This window comes from Stegostoma tigrinum, chromosome 7 (genome assembly GCF_030684315.1).
Source record: "Stegostoma tigrinum isolate sSteTig4 chromosome 7, sSteTig4.hap1, whole genome shotgun sequence".
Taxonomy (NCBI): Eukaryota; Metazoa; Chordata; class Chondrichthyes; order Orectolobiformes; family Stegostomatidae; genus Stegostoma; species Stegostoma tigrinum.
Window position 1 is genome coordinate 35,833,465 of NC_081360.1, and position 6,000 is coordinate 35,839,464.

Consider the following 6,000-nt stretch of genomic DNA (forward strand, 5'->3'; position numbering starts at 1 on the left):
GATATCAGTTAAGGTCCCGGTTATTTCCTCTTGCTTCCCTCAGTAACCTGGGATAGACATCACGTTCATTCTGAGAGCTGGCTTTCAGCTTGGATCAGTGTCTAGAACTCTCCACATGTAAATTTTACAAAAAAACATTCAAGGGATAAGGGCATCACTGGCTAGGGCAGCATTTATTGCCCATCCCTAATTGACCAGAGGGCAGTTAAAAGTCAACCACATTGCTATATATTGGGAGTCACATACAAGTAGCACATCACAGACCGAGTAAGGAGTGCAGTTTGCTTCCTAAAATGACATTAGTGAACTAAATGTGTTTTTCTGACGATCAACAATGGATTCATGGTCATCATTAGAACTTGATTCCAATTTTTTTTAGCAAATTCAAATTCCACCAGGTGCCATGGCAGGATTATAACCCCAGAACATTACTGGGTCTCTGGATTAATAGTCCACTGATAATACCACTAGGCCATCACCTCCCAGAATAAACAAAATGTGACTTGGTGATGGGTTACCAGCCACTGCGGAGTTATTTCAGTGACGATGAGAGTAGAATGCTGAAAGACTATTTGGTATGTGCGATCAATGATGTAACCATGCAAAAGTGCCAACTAGCTGAAGCCTACCTGGACTTTAAACAGGCACTACAACTGGCTTTATTATTGGAAAATGCAGCAAGTGGAGCATATGAGTTGCAGGGTACTCCCATGGATGTGGACTGAGCTTCAGGAACAAGACTTGAGTGAAGGTAATTGCATAGCCTCACTCAGGACATATCCTGAACAGAGGGACTCTCAGTCAGCCTACGGCAATACCCCAAAATAAATCTATGCCTTGGCCAAATGGTTAAAATTTACTTCAGAATCCAGGCTGGCAAGCACTGTAATAGCCGCCAATGTATGAGAGAGCAAAGAGTCTCAATAGCCCTAAATTGAGTAAGAGAACTCATTGAGCTGTAACCAGATGAGTGCACACCCTGGAAGGCCTACCTATATCTGGTTTGTGACAGTAAAATTGCTTAGCAACATCTAAATCAGAACCAATCAAAATAAACATCAGGTTAAATGGGCACCCAACTCTATTAGAGGTCAATATCAGCGTAGCTGTATCAGTGATCGCAGAACTAAACTTCCACAAAATTTGCTTTGGACTCCGACCCTTATGTTTGCAATAGACCTCGGCTAGACTGATAACCTATATCACGGAACCTTTACAGGAGAATACACCTTCGGTTCTAATCTCTAACTGGTTAAGTTACCATTGATTGTAGTAAAAGGTTGGGGCCCAAGCTTGATGGGGTGAAATTGGTTGAGAGAGATTCACATAGATTGCCTCACCATCTTTTAGTCAGAAAATGACTGCCTGAGTGAAGTCCTAACTAAATGCACAGAGGTTTTTCAGAAAGGTCTAGGGACTATCAAAGGAACCAAAGCCACCTTGTATGTTGACCGGGAGGCAATTCCACAATTCTGTAAGACCCACTACATACCATTTGCCTTACAGCCAAAAGTAGAGGCAGAAATCAGGAGTCTGGAAAGTGAAGAAATCATCAACAAGTCCAGTTTGCAGAATGGGCTGTTCCAGTCATACCGATTGTGAAGCCTGACAAGTCAGTTCTCCTTTGTGAGGATTTTAAATAAATGGTAAACTGCTTTTCGTAGCTGGGTAAATACCCAATCCCTTGCACAGAGCATTTATACACAAAGCTGGCAGGGAGGATGTCTTTCACGAAGCTGGACAAGACCCATGCACACTTGCATTTGTTTTTAGATGAAGAATTCCAGAAGTATGCTAGAATTAATACCCATAAGAGTTTATACCAATATGTGAGACTGCCAGCAGGCGTATTGTCAGCCTGTGCACTTTTTCAGTGGATGATGGAGAACATTTTGCAAGGTCTACTTCAGGTCACCATTTATCTAGATGACATGCTAATAACAGAGAAGGCACTTAGAGAACTTGAACACAGTCCTTAGACATTTATTCCAGGAGGGTGTGTATCTAAGAAAGGAAAAATGTGTGCTCCAAGCACCCGAAGTGACCTTCTTGGGCTACAGAGTTGACAAGACCAGGTTACCCCTGTTGGGACATAAAGTGAAGATGTTCAAAAATGCCCTGGCTCCCATGTCTGTATCAGAGCTTGGGTCTTTCCTGATAGAAAGTTCATACATAACATGACCTCCATCCTGGCATCTTTGTGTCAATTCTTTAAAAAGGGTCAGCCTTGGAAATGGTGGCATAGTCAAGCCGTGGCTTTTAAGAAAGTGAAGAAACAGCTATCATTCTCTAAGGCGTTGACACACTAGATCACAAGTGAGATCTGGTATTGACATGTGATGCATCCCTGTACAAAATTGGCGTAGTATTAGCTCACAAGTGGTCCAATGGAGAGGAATGACCAATACTGTATTCATTCAGGACTTTAGTTAATGCAGTGTGTAAAAAACTGAAACAGCTAGTGGTAATGGGGAAAACCAAAGGGTCATTGCAACCAGAACTGAAACCTTTTCTGGACCCGTAGAGATCAGTCAAGATGAGAGGCCTGCATCTAATTATGATGGGGAGCAAGAGTGAATGTCCTAAGCAGAGGCGACCACCAGATACTAACTGAACTCTACCAGGGTCTCCAGGGGTTTACAAAATGAAAATGTTGGTTGAAAAGTTACATCAGGTGGCTAGGATTGGATGCAGACATATCTGCTAGTGAAGCAGTGCCCAGGGTGCCCACAAGGACAAAAATTACTGCCAGCAAACCTCCCACATCCTGGTAATGGTCAAGAATATCCTGGAATTGGTTACACATCAATTATGCAGGTTCTTTCATGGGCTTAACGTTCTTATTCATTGTCGATACCAACTCAAAGTGACTGGATGTCGAAAGAGTTCATTCATCAAACAGAGCGACAACAATACAAAAACTGCATGCATCTTTTGTAATATACAAGACTCCCTGAAGTGTTGGTTACAGCTAATGGGCCGTCAATTACCAGCAGGGATTTTGAATATTTCCTAAAGTCGAATGGTATTTGAAATATAAAGACAGCTCCATACCATCCATTATCCAAAGGCCTGGCAGAAAGAGCAATCCAAACTGTGAAAGCAGTTTAATGAAGCAGCTTATGGCTTCAGTAGATACCAAATGTACCATTTTCTGTTTGAATATAGGACCACCCTTCATGCAATTACAGAGATAGCTCCAGCAAAGTGGCTAATTGGGAGAAGACTCTATAGTAGATTAAATCTGATCATCCCAGACTTTTGAGAGGGGTGGGTGAAATGGCATCAGGGATGCCAGTGCTGGATAGAAGACTCCACTAAGCTAGTCAGTTTACTTCAGGGAACAAAGTTTGATGTAGGAACCATGGGAATGACACTGCATGGGCAAGGGGCATGATCGATGCAAGGTCAGGCCTAGTAATGTTTAAAGTTTGGGTAAGTGCGATGGTTCTGAACAAGCACATGGACCATATGAAAGCTGGAAATTCACAATCAGGGCAGCAGCAAAATGTGCCTGGCTCCTTGGAATAGTTGGAAACCTAGTGGAACACATGGGTTCTCCCTATCTGTCAAGCGATAAAGAGACCTCGGAATCTGACATGAACACAGTGGATATCACTGCCTCGACTCCTTTGCCGCCTGAAGAAAAGAGTGAATTTCTTCTGAGACATTCCAAGCTCAAGAGGTGAGCTACTGTGCATTACATGTCAGTTGTATCTGAGGCAAAGTCAGAGGAACCTGACCCGGTGCTAAACGCCCCAGGAGGGGCCACAAGAAAAGAACTGACCTACATCATTGGATGCAAAGTGGGAGGGATGTAGTGATTCTAACAAGGTCAGCCAGGTAGGGAAGATGATGGCCTAGCTGTATTATTGCTGGACTGTTAATCCAGAGACCCAGATAATGTTATAGGGACCCACGTTTGAATCTTGCCTTGGCAGATGATGGAATTTGAATTCAATAAATATCTGGAATTAAGAATCTAATGATGACTGTGAATCCATTGCCAATTGTCAGAAAAATCCATCTGGTTGACTAATGTCCTTTAGGGAATGAAACTGCCAGCCTTACCTGATCTGGCCTGCATGTGACTCCAGACCCACAGTAATGTGGTTGACATTTAACTGCCCTCGGGTAATTAAGGATGGGCAATAAATGCTGCCTAGCCAGAGATGTTCTCATCTCATGAATGAATAAGGAATAAAAATGTGGACTTCTTAGCATATGAGTTCCCTGATTGGGGCTGTTAATCTCGTCCAATTGGGGAACCCTGGCTGACAGATTAAAAACAGGAGTGTCAAACATTCCTGACACTGGGAGCTGGCTCTGAAGGAGCTGGATCAGTGTCAAGAATTTTCCATACGTAAATTAAAGGGTGATTTGGTGACAGGATACTGGCCTTGGTGGCATTATTTCAGTGAATACAGTGCTGGTTAATTGATTTGTTTTGAATTGAATCCGGTCAAGCTCTCTGAGGAATATTGAAGCTACATTCATCTAGCAAGTAGAAAATATTCCATCACACCTCTGACTTGTACTTTGTAACAGTGAAAAGATTTTGCGGTGTCAGGAGACCAGGTATTTGCCACAGAATACTCAAACTCTAATCCAATTGTTTTAGCCATCAGTCAGTGGTGTTTCTTAGACTATTTATTCAGAAATGGTCAGTAAGAAAACAAGAAAATTGAACCAGAAGTCAACAATATGATCTTTTGGGCCAATTTCAGCATCCACTATCAGCTGATCTTCTGTTTCAACTCCATTTTCCTGTCCACTCTCTGTATCCTGGAGAGATTGAAAATCATCTAGCCCAGACCTGAATATGCTCAACCAGCATGTATCCACTTCCCTATGGACTAAAGAACTCCAAGGTCACAATCCTCTGAGCAAATTTCAGTACTCTGTGTCCTACTCCTTATCCTGATGCTTTGTCCCATGTTCTAGTTTCTGAACCTGGGAAGCAATTTCTGTGGAAGACCATTAAGGTTTGTAAGCCCCCCAGGTCCTGATGGTATCTACCACTGGTTACCGAGAGAGACAAAAGAAGAGATTTCTGGGGCCTTGGCCAAGACTTTTTGTATCCTCACCAGTCAATGGAGAGCTCCCAGAGGACTGAAGAGTAACTAATGTTTTACCATGTTCAAGAAGGGAAATAATGATAATCCAGGAAACTACAGAGCAGTGAGTCTCAAATCAGTGGTTAGAAAACTGTTGGAGTGCATTCTTAGGGATAGGATTCTTGCACATTTGGAAAAGCATGGACTAATTAGAGTCAGTCTGCTTGGCTTTGTGCATGACTTGTCATGTCTTGCTAACTTGATTGAACTTTTTGAGGAGGTGATGAAGGTGATCAATGAGGGTAGAGTATTGGATGTTGTCTACATGGATTTTAGTAAGGCTTTTGACAAGGTCCTTCATAGTAGGATCATCCAGAAGATTAAGATGCATAGGATCCACAGTGATTTGGCCGTGTAGATTCAGAATTGGCTTGCCCATAGAAGACAGAGGGTACTGGAGGAAGGGTGCTTTTCAGGCTACAGCCCCGAGACAAGTGGTTCCGCAGAATCTGTACTGGGACCTCTGCTGTTTGTGATACATATAAATGACTTAGATGAAAATGTAGATGGGTGCGTCAGCAAATTTTCAGACAATACAAAGATTGGTGGCATTGTGGATAGTATAGAACGATGTCAAAGAATACAGAGGGATATAGATCAGTTGCAGATATGGGCGGAGAAATGGCAGGTGGAATTTAACCTGGGTCAGTGTGTCATGCTGCACTTTGGGAGATCAAATGTTAGGGAAAAGTATAAGTTAATGGCAGGACTCTGAACAGCATTGATGTACAAAAGGATGTTGCAGTTCAGGTCCATAGCTCCTTGAGGATGGCCACGCACATGGAAATGGTGATAAAGAAGACGTATGGCGTGCTTTCCCTTTATTGGTTGGGGAATTGAGTACAGGAGTCAGGATATCATGTTGCAGCTTTGTAAAATTTTG